Source organism: Sprattus sprattus, assembly GCF_963457725.1.
Source record: "Sprattus sprattus genome assembly, chromosome: 14".
Lineage (NCBI taxonomy): Eukaryota > Metazoa > Chordata > Actinopteri > Clupeiformes > Clupeidae > Sprattus > Sprattus sprattus.
Window position 1 is genome coordinate 27,338,710 of NC_137912.1, and position 16,343 is coordinate 27,355,052.

General features: G+C 40.4%; 1 pseudogene across 1 annotated transcript; it reads left to right on the top strand.

Annotated features, from left to right (window-relative positions):
* Positions 1-4,615: 4,615 nt before the first annotated feature.
* On the top strand, positions 4,616-7,287 carry LOC308375584 (annotated as a pseudogene). The gene is made up of 4 exons: positions 4,616-4,746; positions 6,230-6,386; positions 6,547-6,676; positions 6,790-7,287. The product of its transcript is annotated as an uncharacterized misc_RNA (transcript).
* Positions 7,288-16,343: the final 9,056 nt, after the last annotated feature.

The following is a 16,343-nucleotide window of genomic DNA, read 5'->3' on the forward strand; positions in this document are numbered from 1 at the left end:
ACAACCATGCGGCTCTTGAATTAAGGCTAAGTAACTCTGAACAATTCTAAACTAACTCTTAACTCTTAAAGTGTCATATTTACTCAGTGGAACTTAAGCTGGAGGCAATGCTCAATTTCAAATGAAAAGTTACCAATTTACTAATTTACTAATGTAAATAAAATAAAACATTAACATAAAATGTACTACTACTTTTTCCAGGATATGTACCTAATTTTGAATTGCCCGAAGGCTACATGCCTTAGAAGAATCCATGCCCTCATCCAGCAGTTGTCCTTACTAAACAAATCTCTTAGATGCATGCTAAGGCCACTGTTGCGTCCAGCGGCCTTGTAGAGCTTCATAATGCTGATTGAAAAGTCATTGTCTTTACCCAGGTGAAGGCTCTCAGTGTGTGTGTGTGTGTGTGTGTGTGTGTGTGTGTGTGTGTGTGTGTGTTGTGTGTGTGTGTGTGTGTGTGTGTGTGTGTGTGAGAGTGTGTGTGTTTGTGTGTGTGTGAGAGTGTGTGTGAGTGAGTGAGTGTTTGTGTGTGTGTTTGTGTGTGTGTGTGTGTGTGTGTGTGTGTGTGTGTGAGTGTAATTGTGAGTGAGTGTTTGTGTGTGTGTTTGTGTGTGTGTGCGTGTGTGTGAGTGTGTGTGTGAGTGTGTGTGTGAGAGTGTGTGTGTGTGTGTGAGAGTGTTTGTGAGTCTGTGAGTGTGTGTGTGAGAGTGTGTGTGAGTGTGTGTGTGTTTGTGTGTGAGTGTGTGTGTGTGAGTGTATGTGAGTGTGTGTGTGTTTTTGTGTGAGAGTTTGTGTGTGTGTGAGAGTGTGTGTGTGTGTGTGAGAGTGTTTGTGAGTCTGTGTGTGTGTTTGTTTGTGTGTGTGTGTGTGTGTTTGTGTGTGAGTGTGTGTGTGTGAGTGTGTGTGAGTGTGTGTGTGTGTTTTTGTGTGAGAGTTTGTGTGTGTGTGTGTGTGTGTGTGTGTGTGTGTGTGTGTGTGTGTGTGTGTGTGTGCTTGTGTGTGTGTGTGTGTGTGGGGAGGGGGGTGTGCGAGTGTGTGTGTGTGTGTGTGTTTGTGTGTGTGAGAGTGTGGGTGTGTGTGTGTGTGTGTGTGAGGGAGGGAGTGTGGGTGTGTGCGTTTGGTGTGTATCCGGAACGCTAGGGGTTGCGGGAATTATCTGACCGTCTCCATTGGTCTCAGTCTTCTCAATTGGTAAAATGTTTTGGAGGCACACGTCAGGCTACCATAAGCGGAGCTTTACTTTTACTCTACTCCATCCTCCATCCATTACTGGTTTTCAACATAATTTAAGGTTATTACGAGTTTAGGTACATGTTTAGGTACATGTGTGCTGTTAAATTATTTTAGTATTTAAGTATCTTTTATACACATTGATGGATACAATAAATAAATAAATACAAATTCAAACAAGACAGCAATAACAGCAATAACAGGGTGTGTGTGTGTTTGTGTGAGAGTGTGTGCTTGTGTTTGTGCTAGCCTGGGTGAACCCACCCGAATCTGCAAGCAATTTAATGTTGCTTTGTAGATCAGACTGGCCCTAGCACAGTTTTGGCTGATTTGAGAATCCTAGAGTAAAAGTAAAGCTCCGCTTATGGTAGCCCGATGTGTGCCGCCAAAAAATTTTACCAGTCGAGGCGACTGAGACCAATGGAGACGGTCAAATAATTCCCACAACCCCTAGCGTTCCGGCAGTGAATTGCAATACCATACTGAAAACTGCAACGCAGAACATAGAAAGACTCCATCAAAGCGCCTGCATGGTCACAGAGATGGATACACAGAGTACTATAACAGAACCCTAAGAGTGACATATTAATTCAAAATGACTCTTAATGGCTCCTGTAAGGCCTCCTGTTGAGGGGGGGGTTGAGGGTGGAGGGGTATCTGTAAGGTCGGATATTTAAGCATCTGTTGCAAGATGCAATATTAAGGCTAAGTGGGACACTTTCTGTCCAGATATTGAAGATAAAATTAAGTAATACCTCAGTTATTACATTATTGGCTCAGTTATTACATTTTCAAAGGTTTTTTTAAATGCAAGGCCAATAACGTAATAACCGGCCAATAACGTAATAAGTTATTACGTTATTGGCCAAAAGTTATTACGTTATTGGCACGGCAACTTTATTACATTATTGGCAGTTTATTACGTTATTGGTTTTATTACATTTAAATTATTACGTTATTGGCCGTTATTACGTTATTGGCCGTTATTACGTTATCGGTTGCTACAGGGGGAGATCTGAATAATCTAAATAATAACAAGTTCTGTGGCACACTTCCAGTTGACATCTTTGTTAATGCAGAATATGTGAAGTTAATGTGGGGAAAAACCCATTTCATTAGTGTCTTTTAAGAGACACCACAAGAACATACGTTTTTTGTTTTAGTTTTTAGGTAGTGTAGTCCTACCCTTCCTCTAGGCTACATGAAAATCTCTGTAGCCTAAGCACATGACTCATATTTTAGCAAATGTTTTAACCTCCTGCTTAAAATTGAACTGATGAGACTGTTTTTGCTTCCTCATCTTGAACGCAACCCACTGCCATAACATCAGCAGTTTGACTAAACTTGACAAAGAAAAAAATATTCTTCCGATTTTGAGTAGGCTATAATGTTATAGTGAAAAATTGACATCTGACAGCCTGGCCCAGGGCTATTTTGAAAACGTATGTTGATACAATATAAAACGAAAACGTTCGTGTTCAACCAGGCTGTATCTCAAGCCTACAACAAAATTGATGGCAGGGAAGAGTGGTTGTGCGGCTTTTAAACCAACGTTCCCGGAGCCACCTAGACAGAGATAGCATACGGTTTGTGATTAATGTAATTCCGCACTCCTCAGCTTTCAAGTGGTTTCATTTAATGTCAAGTTGCTAACTACCTCTAAGTAGTAACCCCGACTAGTGAAACTGAAATATCATAGTACTGTAGCTAGTATCACTGCTAATGTTAAAAAGTTAACAAAGTTAGTTAGCAAGTCTACAGATGTGACTGACATCTGACCAACAGATAGCTGCTGCTTAACACACACATTGTTGCAAATTGTAGATCATAGGTTAAATAATATGATTATTGTAGATCATGGGTTAAATATGTAGATCATGAGTTAAATAATATATGACATAGATGATAAACAATGACACTAACCTATCCCAATGCTATCCTATCTTGTTGTACTCGTATTGTCAGAACTAGCTGGCTGAATGAATGAGTGAACGCGATCTCTTTCTAAATAAAAAAAAAGAGCAAAGATTCTACCGTGCTCCACCAATCAAAATACTAAAAAGACGGTCATTCTAGATCTTTGAGCTCCGAGCGAGAGCTTGCTGAACCTGGCTGCTGGCTGGCTTGCTAGAGCCTGTGGCGTGTAGGCTACGCAACTAAACGTTTTGGTCATTGTTTTCTTTTTTAATTTTTAATTTCTATCCCGGGTCTATCTGTGAAAACCGGGGACATTTCCGGGGACAGCTCCAGCCGGGGACAGGCCACCAAAAACGGGGACTGTCCCCGGAAACCGGGGACGTCTGGTCACCTTACTCTACAGACGGTAGACTTGTGGACATGGACTGAGTCACCAACCAGGTTCTGAAAAGAACCAGTGGCAAAATATCTCAGAGCCAAACACACTTGCATCTGTGGACTTAGAGCCCAATTTCGGTTTGTGTTGTGTCGCAGGTCGTTGGCAAGAAGATTGGTTATTCTTACCAATTCGGCTCGGCAAAACCGAAATCGTGTATATAAATCAACATCGTCGTACTCGTTAAATGGATCTACACGGTCACGGACAATCCGTTCGCGACGCAACCCGCGTTGAAACTCCTCTTCCCATTGCTCGAAACGAATAGCCATCTTTTGTTTTTATTTTTTAACGTATTTAACGGTCTTTAATACAGACTCTTAATCGCATGACATGGAACTTACACCAACTAGTTGGGAGGTGTAAAATCTAAATTAGGACTTAGCGTTACGTTGGAACTATCTGCTTGGTGCAACTGCCATTTTTTTAGTAGAGTGTAAAGTCGAACGTAGGGGCAATCTACGTCCATCGTAGCCTAAGTTAGAACTTACGTTCGACTGGTGCAACCGGCTGCTGGTTTCTATTTTTATTATTTTCCGCGAGGTTTGCGAGGGCCTTTTAAGGCCGTGGCTACACCAGACGCGGAAATTTTGCTTTGAGGACGCGGTGTGAACGCAGCAGAATTCGAAACCGTTGAAAGCAATGAGAGTGGCTACACCAGACGCTGAAACTGAATGTACTGCGCCGACATTTCCGTGCGGAAAATTAAGAAATAGACTGGTTTCTATTTTTATTATTTTCCGCGAGGTTTGCGTGGGCCTTTTATCATAGAGTATGGTAATAAATCAATGAAATGTAATGAAAACCATTATATATTTTGCTGTGAATAATGAGGGAATCAATAAATCTGATTATTTCCCAAACCCTCGAGAGCTGTTACTATGGGGATTTAACGTTTTTAACGGTTAAAACATTACTTTTCTGTTTGAAGACGAGTTTATAAGATAGACAGTATAGATAAGTTTATAGATAGCAAGTATAGATAGATAGTATATAGATAGCAAGTAGGCCTAGTTAGTTTATAGTTCAAGAATGGATGATTATTTATTAATTCATGAAGTTGAAAAACGAGTCCAGATTTACGACCACAGTGATCCGAAATATAAGGATAAACGTCAGAGATGCCGGATGGAGAGCTGTTTCGGAGGCAGTTGGCATAGCTGGTGAGTAACTTCTATACTATACTTCTATACTACTGGACCATAGTAATAATAATAATTATTCATAATAGTGGACGTTCCTCAAAATCATTATGTGTAGGCTACAGCATTACTTTAAAATTGTGTTACTTAGTCTATAGTGCTTATCCTGAGAATGTATTTTTAAGTGGAAACAGATTAAAATGAATCATGGTGTCAACAAGAACGTTTTAATCAACATACATTTGGAACCAAAAATGTCTAATGAGAGACAGGGAAACAGACAGAGCGAGAGAGAGACAGGGAAACAGACAGAGCGAGAGAGAGACAGGGAAACAGACAGAGAAAGAGAGGGGGGGGGGGGGGGGAGACAGACAGAGAGAGAGAGAGGACAGACAGAGAGAGAGAGAGAGTGATTGATAATCAATATATATTTACAAAAAGATATATATATACAATGATCATCATTTTATCCAAACCTATTAAACTACATTATTTACAAAATTATTTACACATTAGGTGCACTATTTAAAGCTCCTTCTGGGGAGTCAAAGAAATTACAGAGGAACTCCCGAGTCTGAAGGGCTTCCCTGGGTCCTCTGTTACCCCCCATGTGTCTGACACTTTGCAGACCATGATCTCCATCCCTTTGACCCTCTACCATATCTCTGTTCTTAGGCTTGATCAGATAATTGTGTAGGACACATGATGCCATGACTACCATGTCTACATGACACGGCAGCATGGATATTCTTGACAAAAAAACCCTCCATCTGGCCGCAAGAATGCCAAAGGCACACTCCACTGTCATGCGAGCTCTTGACAGCCTGTAGTTGAAGTGACTTTTATTCCTTGAAAGGTTGCTGCCAGGGTAGGGTCGCATCAGGTACCGCTTCAAGGGAAACGCAGCATCCCCTACCATCACGTATGGCACGTCACCTTGCTGACCATAACCAGGCAGGGGGGTGTCTTCTGGCACATTCAAAGTCTTTTCACTCATTCCCCTCCCCAGTGGTGAATGAGCAAACACCCCACCATCACTTGCACGGCCATAATCGCCAACTTGTATTATTATACATTTTGAGTCCGCATCCACCAGGGCTAACAAGATTATTGAAAATGTTTTTTTATAATTAAAAAACTGGCTGCATGATATTTTGGGTGCTTGAATATTAATGTGCTTCCCGTCGATGGCCCCAATGCAATTTGGAAACTGCCATCTTCTCCAAAAGCGCTCTGCGATAGCTGTCCATGATTCCTCCGTTGGTTTCGGCATTTGGGTCTCCATCATGTGATCGACAACTGCCCTACAGGTCATGTGAACGGAGTCTGCCACTGTTTTTCTGCCCAGCCTGTAGGCAAGAGCCAGACTCCTGAAAGACTCTCCGGTGGCAAGGAATCTGTAGGAAAATATATAATTTGTTAACTGGTGTACAACATACATGAGTTATTGCTACTTTAAAGAAAAAAATATGTTATTCAATTATCTGGCAATTTATGTCAACAGTTGTGAAGTGTCAAGGTCGCTGGAAGGACCTAAGGGACCAATTTTCTAAAAAAAAAAAAACGTTACAACCACGGAGTGGATCGGCAGCAGGACCCCAAAAGGAGTGGAAATACACCCAAGCCCTGTCTTTCCTTATTCCCCACCTTCAACCCAGGAGGTACAGTGCAAACACTGAAAGGCAGTGATGGCTCACTGATACCCAGCACAGTATTTTACATATAGCACAAGTTCTAAAAGAACTGATGATTTTCTCATTTTAAGAATCAGCATACATTTACCTAGACTATAAATCATTGTGCATGTCATTTATGCTTTAGTTCTAGAAGCAACCTGGACCAAGTTGAAGATTGGGAGGCATTGGACCTGAGCCATGAAGAGGATGTGCGGGAGGAGAATGACCATCAACCACCAGATCAGCATTCTCAACCTGGTTCTTCAACCAACAGGGTAGGGCTGTGCAATTTTTTTTCCTAACCCTAATAAATATTTGTGTTAAATAATTGTAATTTCAATGTTGATTCAAATAATTGTGATTATCATTCTTTTCCCTAATCAAACAGCCCTACAGAAGACCTGCTGCAAGAAAGAGGGCCTCAGCACCTTTGGAGTCTTTGGAGGATAGGCTGCTGGCTATGGTCCAGGAGCCTCCACAGCATATGCACCATCGTGTGCCACAGGAGGAGGATGAGATGTTTCATTTTGCCCTCAGTCTGGTGCCCTTGCTGAACAAATTAAGTGGCTGGGGTAAGCTGAGGGCAAAGATTGCTCTTTTAGAAGGGCTCCAGGGTGTCCATGATCTGGACCAAGGGCACCAGCAGGCACAGATGCAGAGCCCTGGTCTAATTAGGCCATGGGATCAGACATCCCAGCCATCCCACCAGAGCCACCAGCCATCCCACCAGAGCCACCAGCCATCCAACCAGAGCCGCCAACCCCAACTTTTATATGCACCACCCTCACATGCACAGGCACAGAGGTACAGACCAAGTGAGGAGACTTGGGGGGAATGTGGTGAGAGTACTGTGCCCTCACCCATTCCTCACTACACAGACTTATAGTCTATATCAATAAAATTGTCTATTTAAATCAATATTTCCTTTGTGTTTCTCTGTAACTTGTCAGCACCTAAGCCCATGCAGTTTGTCTGAAATTGATGGAGTAAGTAAAGGTGGTGCAATGCCCCACTGGGCCTTGAGCCTCCAAATAGAGGCCCATTGAGGACCACCCTGCTCTCTCCCCAAAACCATAATAATCATGGCAAAAGCTTGTGTGTTGGCCTACCTCAGTGTAACCACAAGTCTTTGCTTGGGTTCGACTGCCAGTCTGTAATTGGTGTCCTGTCGCTGGAGATCTGCACCAATCACTGACAGGATGTGGTCCATCTGCGTTGGTGTCATACGAAAGTACGATCGATGGGTTGCAGCGTTTATACGCAACTCCTCCGCCAGGTTGTAAAATACCCCTTGCTGTCGCCTGTGCTGGTTGATTGCAGTCACCCAGGTCCGTTTCCTCTTTTTTATCCTTTGGAGGATAACAAGTAAGGCAAGTGCCTTCCTCCTATTCACTGTAGGCACTGTAAAACAACCCTCTTGAGGTTAGATTGCACATCTGTCATCTATGCTAGACTATCTGCGACTAGCCTGCTGTCTGTCATTAACGAATTAATCAGTTAGTATCGCACAAACATAAACAACTCTGTAGAGGTTAGATTATTCACAGCTTTTCATCTATGCTAATATGTCTGCAACTAGCCTGTCTGCAATACCGAAGTTTTACATAACTTGCTATATATCAAACCTACTTAGTCAGACTAATATTATATTGATCTTTGACGTGGAAGCTGGTTACCCTAGCTATTTCATTTGCAACTAGTTCGTTTGTATCAAATTAGTTAGTTGGTCACTCACTTACCAACGTAACTTTGTATCAATGGTTTATGACGGACATAAACCATAAACCATTGATACAAAGTTACGTTGGTAAGTGAGTGACCAACTAACTAATTTGATACAAACGAACTAGCGTAACTATTCCGGATATCGGCCGCTTTGTTAAGAAATCGCTATACTATGTCTATTTATAGATTAACGTTAGGTGTAAACTTACCCAAACCAACGGTTTTCGAGAGAGATGTTTGTCCTTTTCAACTTGTACGACTCATTTAACACCGTAAGAAACCGTATTTCAAAATATTTCTGTTAATGTTTACGGTGACACGTTTTCGAGTAAGTTTTTAAATGAGTCGAATATCGTCACTCCCACTTTGTTCCACTTACCGCGTTGAATTCGTGATAATAAAATGCTTTTCCTCTTGCTTTGACATATCCTGGTTTAATTTCTGTACAAATGCCTTAGTCACAATATGTTTTGTCAAGAAAACGTTCATCTCAATAGTGTTATTTTAGTTTAATTAGGGTATTTTGTGGGCTTGCTTTGACCTGATTCAGTTGTAGGTGCAGTCTATTCACTTAAACCTGCACAAAACAAACATGGCGTGATTATGTATGTTATGTATTAAAAATTAAGACATCAATATAAGGGTATTGTAATTGTACTGTTGTTAGTGGAAATACAAACATTTTATCTAATTCAACTTTGTTTTAGGTAAACTGTAAACGCAACTACGGAAGGCGAACTTCTTCCGTCCAATTTCTCAACTAGTGCCTTTCATATCGACATGGGTCTAAACGACCAGAGTAATCGGATTTGATCTCTGTGAGCATCCGTACTTACATTATGTCATGGTATCTGTTTTGGCATTTGATATGACAGTTAAACTTCATCTTGGAGAGAACTAATCCGACGGTACAACTTAAAGACCAAACAGATATTCGTCGCGCCACTGAGTGTTCCACACTATTAGGTACACGCAAAAGTGCACTATAAAAAAACACTATTTCGCAAGCTTAAATTAGGTCTACAGAGTTAATTTTTTCCACAAGTAAAGCTTAAAAGCCATTTTTTTGTGGGAGATTACGTTTCTCTGCATTGGTGTCCGAAGTTGATCACGAGAGTCGAACGACGGCCGAATTTCCGCGTCTGGTGTAGCCGTAGCGTAACAAATAGAATGGTAATATATCAATGAAATGTAATGAAAATCATTATATATTTTGCTGTGAGTAATGAACTCCGATTATTTCCAAAACCCTGAAGAGCATTTTTAACGTTACTTTTCTGATTGAAGATACGACAGTGTAGAAGATAGATATAAGTAGACAGTGTAAGTAGATATAGCAAGTAAGATAGTTGTCAGTGTTCAAGAATGAATGACTTTATATGAATTAATATACTTGAACAGACATCCCAAGTCTCCATTAAGTTCCGGGAGTCTCCCGCATATTGATAACGACTCCCTGATGCCCGCAAATTACTTAAAATCTCCCGGAATCTAAAGCGAGCAAACAACACAGACAGACGTGCTCCAAACCGTGTTGAAATCTGTGTAGCGAGCGCACAACAGAGAGGGAGAGGGATCTAGAAACTGTGTGTGAGGCAGTGTGCGTGTGTGCCTCAAATAAAAGCAGTTAACATAAATAGGATAGTTTTAGCAGCATATAATAAATAGTAAAAGTAACCTACATATTTAAACATAATTAACAAAGAACTGCATAGGGCTATAGCCTATAGAATGCTATTATGCTTGTATAACTTTTAGGGACCACAACAGAAATATGTAGGCCTCCCTGAAATGGAATACCTCCCTGAAATGACTTTTTGCAAGTTGGGATGTCTGTGATACACTAACTTGGAATGTCTGTGTGATACAATTACCTGCATGCGCAGCAATCATAAAACGTGATTTTTAGTTTGCACCTATAACGGCGGAGATATCAGCGTTTTTTTTTTTAACTAGCCTACCTTAGATATTGATTTTATCGTGTCCCTTCTACAATGAATATGTTATTAACCTTACCTCATCAACAAACGCAACTTACATCATTGCAAACGTTAAACTGTGCACTATAAATCTACATATTCCATGCTATCATGCCCTGCAGGGTCATTGCATAATCTATTAAAAAGCGTGAGGTGGCCAGCGGGGTACAGTTGAGACACAATGTAGAAGTCAGACAACAAACAAAGCAAATGAAAATAAAATGTTTTATTTTTGATATTAGACCTGTCCTATTAATGGGTGTCTTTTCAAATATGAAAATTATAACAATGTTTTATCTTGGGGTCTAAATAAGCAAGGTGTGAGATCGTACAGTACAGTTGGTACAACTTGATTGTGATATAGCCTATGCTACCTCATAGTACAAATTAAAAAGGCATGCAGTGTGTGTGTGTATATGTACCTATATGAATGTGTGTGACTGTTGGCTAGCCATGTTTTGTAGCCTGTATGGATTTATGCTTGTGCTTTATTTTGTCCAGTTGTCTTTTAAAAGAAAGTTGAATGTATATGTAATGCTTGGTCAGTCACCATCAATGGGTTTAAATGGGTGTCTCAACTGTACACCACACGAGACAAAATCGCACTTCATGTTTATGAGCTAATTATGAATACATTTAATAAGTTATGGATATTATTGAATGATAATATTTTAGTATACAATCAAAGGAAATAAGTTTTTATTTTATTCTCTGGAGGATTAGAAGTAGCTTAAAGCAAGTGTCTTCCGTCTACTCACTGCAAGTTTCAAATGGTTTATGTCCGTAACGTTGATGTCTGTTTGGTAATCAAGTCTGCCATAAATTAAACGTTAGGCCTACATGAATCTTGTTTGAATAACGGGTTTCTGTAGACTTCATACTTAACCATGTAACTCTGATCCAGATGAAGGGATATGGAAGAACTTTGATTGATAAAATAAGTAAACAAAGACAGCAAAACCGATATTGTGTAAGTTAATATGTTAGTTAATATGTCTGGCTACTCTAAACAAAGTTTAGTTGAACTATTATTAATAGGGATGCACCGATGCATCGGCCGTACATCGGTATCGGCCGATGTTTGCCTCTTTTAATGTTAACGGCCTATCGGTAATAAACTTGACTTTCACCGATGGTACTGGCCGATGTTCGCATGCCAATGCAACAAGGAAGTGCACATGCGTGCACAACAGGTACTACATGTGCTTCATGTTTACATACAGAGTGTGCTCAAAAACTCTTAAAATGCTGTATTACTAAGGATTGTTCAAAATCCGTTATTCTGTCTCTTCCGTGTTTATAAGACACCTTCAAATATTTTAAATAAATCTTAAAACATTGTTCAAGGTGAGGTCATCAATGCATTTAAACATTCATGTAGGCTATGTGCCAGCTCCCTCCGGCCACTGCAAATTGTAAACAAATATGGCGGAACAAACTCTGCTGACGACTGTGTTTTTGTATGTAAATGTACATTTTTCGGCGTTTTCTTGCTTAGGTTTTTCAAAAGTTACCGAGAAACAGACACTGTACTTTCCAATAACACTGTTATTGTTACCAGCAATAATGGTTGATGTGATTTGCGAGGTGTCAGCCAGCCAACTTTCTAACATTAGCACGTTAGCCTACCATAGCCTAACTTTCTTTCAGCGTTGACATACCAACGTAACGCGCTATCCTAAAAGACCATTCGAAATCAACGTTTTTTTTTTTAGAAACCTTCACCCGCAACAATATCTCGCCTCAGAACAACAGAAACAATGTCGGTAACGTCAGCTGTATGGGATTTTTTTTACGGTGTCAGAAAAGGATCAGCGTTTAGCTATTTGTAGGACATGTCTAGCCGGCATTTCAAGAGGGGGTAATACCGGCAAGGATTTCAATACAACAAATCTTAAGTGTCATTTGAAGAGACACATTGCTGTATATAATGATTTCTTGAAGGCCGATAAGAAGCGACAGGATGCTATTGCTACCAAGAAAATGCAATCAACCCCTAAATACCAAACTCAGTCAATAGCATCAGCGTTTCAGAGAGGGAATACATTCCCCTCTGAAAGTGCCAAAGCGAAAAACCTTAAAGGTGCATTAAGGATTAATAGCTATTTGCTAAAGGTATGCTAGCAGCTAAAACTAACGAAATCTCTTGAAATGTGCTGACTTTGACATTATGACAAACTAATTACTCAACGACTGTCCTTACACAGTCAAACATCAATCATTTGCAACACAAGACTAAGCAAGCCGGCAAATAAGCTACTTACTAGATCGGCAGCAAATCAAAGTCAGGTCGGCGGGCATCGGCAGGCAAAACTACAGAACGCAGTTATATGCCCATCGACCCTGCTATGCCATTGGCACGGACGCAATTCTCCATATTAAAAGTCATTGTAGCGCCCCAATTTTTTTAAGCTGTTATTTTAAGGTTAAACTGCTTATCCTAACCCTAATCCGAAGCATAATTGTTGCATAATGTGCCTTTAACAGGAAAATGATGGAGTTCATTGCGCTAGACGACCAGCCTTTCTCTGTTGTGGGGGATGTGGGTTTTCGAGGCTTGATGGAATATATGGAGCCACGATACACACTGCCTAGTCGCCGTCATTTGGCCGAAGTGTGTCTCCCTGAACTTTACAGCGTTGTGGCTGACCACATCCACGGATTACTGGCTGGAGACGTCCCTGCCATAAGTTTCACTACGGACATATGGACTTCAGACTGTAGCCCTGTAAGTATGCTTAGCCTCACGGCACAATGGATCGACACACAGTTTAACCTGGTGAAAGCAGTGCTTCACTCCCAGGACTTCACAGGCTCCCATGTAGCAAATGTTATTTCAGAGACTTTTGAGAGAATGCTAGATACATGGAAGATACCAAAGTCCAAAGTACATGTTGTCGTGAGGGATAATGCCCGAAATATGGCGAAAGCGATGAAGGACATTGAGCTGGCTAGCTTTGGTTGTATGGCGCACTCTCTACAGCTAGGGATACACGATGGCATTCTGACCCAGCCCAGCGTCGCGAGAGCATTGGTGATATGCCGAAAAATAGTAGGCCACTTCAAGCACTCGCCTCTTGCCTACTCACGCCTTCAAGCTGTACAGACGAAGCAAAAAAGATTACAGCAAGATGTCCCCACTAGGTGGAACAGCACCTTTTTAATGATGGAAAGCCTCCTTGAACAAAAACATGCACTGGCTACATATGCCGCTGACCACGACCTCCCTGCAAACCTCACTGCGCAACATTGGGGATTAATTGAAAATGTCATCACTCTTCTCTCCCCATTCGAACAACTGACACGGGATATCAGCTCATCAGAGGCGTCGGTTGCTGACGTGATCCCCTCGGTGAGAGCTCTGAGACGCCTTTTAAGCAAAGCTGATGATTCAGAGGTTAAAACAACAAAGACTGCATTATTAGAGTCTGTGAACAAACGGTTCAGTGAGTACGAGTTTAATCCTACTTTTTTGATTGCAACGTTACTGGACCCCCGCTATAAGGACCGCTACTTTGATCAGGATGTTAAACTAAGAGCTCGAGCAGCACTTGACGCGCTGGTAAACACCTCTGCTGGGGATGAGACGCATAGCGAGACCGCCGATGAAGATGACCACCCAACGAGTGACGGCCCACTGCAGAAGAGGCCACGAACAGACGAGGAACAACGGGAACGGCCCAGTCTGCACGACATGTTTGAGGAGATTCTGCAGGAAAAGGGACCAGAAATGCCCAGGTATTTTACTTTATTTATTGTATTATTGTTGTTATTATGTTGCTGTTAGAACAGTATTGCGGGCAACACTTGCATTTTACTGCTTGCCTTGTAGCCAACCTTTATGGATAGTGAGTGAGTAAAGTCAGTTAATTAACCTCTTGATTCTTTGTTCTTAAAGGACGAGGGTGTCAGAGCAGCTGGATAGTTTCTTCGCAGAGGCCACCATTCCCAGAAATGAAGCTGCACTCAGATATTGGCAGGAACATCACCAGCGTTTTCCAGCACTGGCACAAATCGCCTGCAAATACCTGAGTGCCCCATGCACAAGCGTGGACAGTGAGCGGCTCTTCAGCACTGTGGCTCACGTTTTGGATGAGAAGAGAAACAGACTGGCCCCTGACAAGGCAGAGATGCTCGTCTTTGTAAAAAAAAAACATATATCTGATTAGGAAGTAGAGGCCCACTATAAGGGACTGCTTTTTTTTGTCTATTTAGTTGTATTAAAGACAGAGGCCCATGTTCAACTTTGCCAACCTACTGCAATGGATACACAAAAAGGTGAAACTGTGAAAGATAGCTCTATTTGACTTTGTATTTATTTTATTTGTCATAATTATTTAATTATATGTTGCTTTTCTAGTCACTTTTACATTAGTTAAGTTAATTTATTTAACAAAATATTTTTATTGGGCTGTAATTTAATTTAACAAATATTATATTTATTATATTTCGTCATTGAGAAGGTAGTTTTATGGCAGGCAGTTTTGATATTATATTAAATAAAGTTTAGTTAAACTAAAGATTGTTTCATAAATCTGATTGAATTTGTGCTCATTCAAAGTTAAGAGTGATAAAGGGCTGACATAATTTAACACATTGCTTTTATGATAATGATTTCATTATTTTCCTGGCACAAAAGGGTGAATGAATAACAACAAAAACAAAATAAACAAATATCGGTATCGGTATCGGCTAGATTGTTGTTTTGAACATCGGTATCGGTATCGGCCAAGAATTTCCATATCGGTGCATCCCTAATTATTAATGTTAGTGGTTAGACCTGTGTAATAGTTATAAGCTTTCTTGTACTATTATTTGTAGCATAAATAGGTTTTCTATTCCTACCGTGAGAATGCCCGTTAATGGCAGTTAAGCTATAATTAGATTAGTAAAGCGCATTTAAATGACCACTAGATGGCGGTACAATCACATAGTGTAATCAACACTATTTACTGTCATAACTTATTTGCTGTGTGTATCAGAGATATGTTTATACTAATGTATAATTTGTACCTTATTTCTTTTGATAGACCACAAACAGATAAAGACAAAGATAAAGATCCTTGAGAGTGCATTCTGACTGTGTTCTTACCGACACACCAGGGCGACACCACCACATCTACCCTACAACCTATACAGTCCTTTACTATCAGATTAGTCAGTTTTACACAATCGTTCAAATTAAATGTTTAACCACGTTCGCGGCGAGCGTTCGCTTGTGTTCGCTGAACTTGAACGCACCTCAGGAGTGTCAAACATACGGCCCGCGGGAAATGTTAGTTGGTACATTTTAAACATTTTTTTGATCTTGAGAAGTTTATTTTGGTTTAAAATCATATGCAATATTTTTCAGTTCCAAGTAAATGTTTTGAGAATTGACTCACTTAATTCATAACATTTGCAGTGATTCTTTATTTTACTTCATTGTAATTCAAGTAATGTCTGCTATTGTCATTTATATTACTTTATTGTAATTCAAGTAATGTCTGCTTTTTTAGGCCCTGCCTCTGCCCTAGCCCCCACTGCTGCCATTAGCATCCAAAAGGAAAAGATGGAGATCAGTTTTCTTAAGGAGAAGCTGGAGTGGCAGGCCAAACGCATTGACGAGCTGGAAAAGGAGCGAGACTTTTTAAGGCAGCTGACCTCTGTCAAAGGTATATAGCTAGATTTAAATCAGCAAAAGATTTAGTTTTATGGGCGTTATCTTTTTTACCATGTACTGGGGGGATTGATTTGAAAATATTCTTGCCACACTTTTTAGTACATTGGCCACTGCCATGATTGAGGGGCTGTGTTTACTTTACAATTGTTATTGTTTTAAACAAATGCACATATATAATCACATTGAATCTTTATTTTGTATTTTTTAGTTAAAGAGGAGCCCGCGATGATAGATGAGGAAACTGTAGATTCCTCATCTATATCATCAATCTCTGTGTCTTCCTCTTCATCCTCATCATCACACAAGAAAAGGAAGCACAAATCAAAAAAGAAGCACCTGCACAAATCAAAAAAGAAGCACCTTAAAGCCAAGAAAAGGAGTGGCCACAAGTCGTTGCGACAGCGTGGTAAGCAATAGTTTTAGCTAATTGTAAGAAGAGAGTCTACAGGTGCATCTAAAAAAATAGAATATCATGGAAAAGTACATTTTTAAAAGTCGAGTGAAGTGACAAGATGAAAACAAAATAGGCTTGAAACAAGCCACTCCCTGGAATGATTCTAAGCTGTCACTTAATTA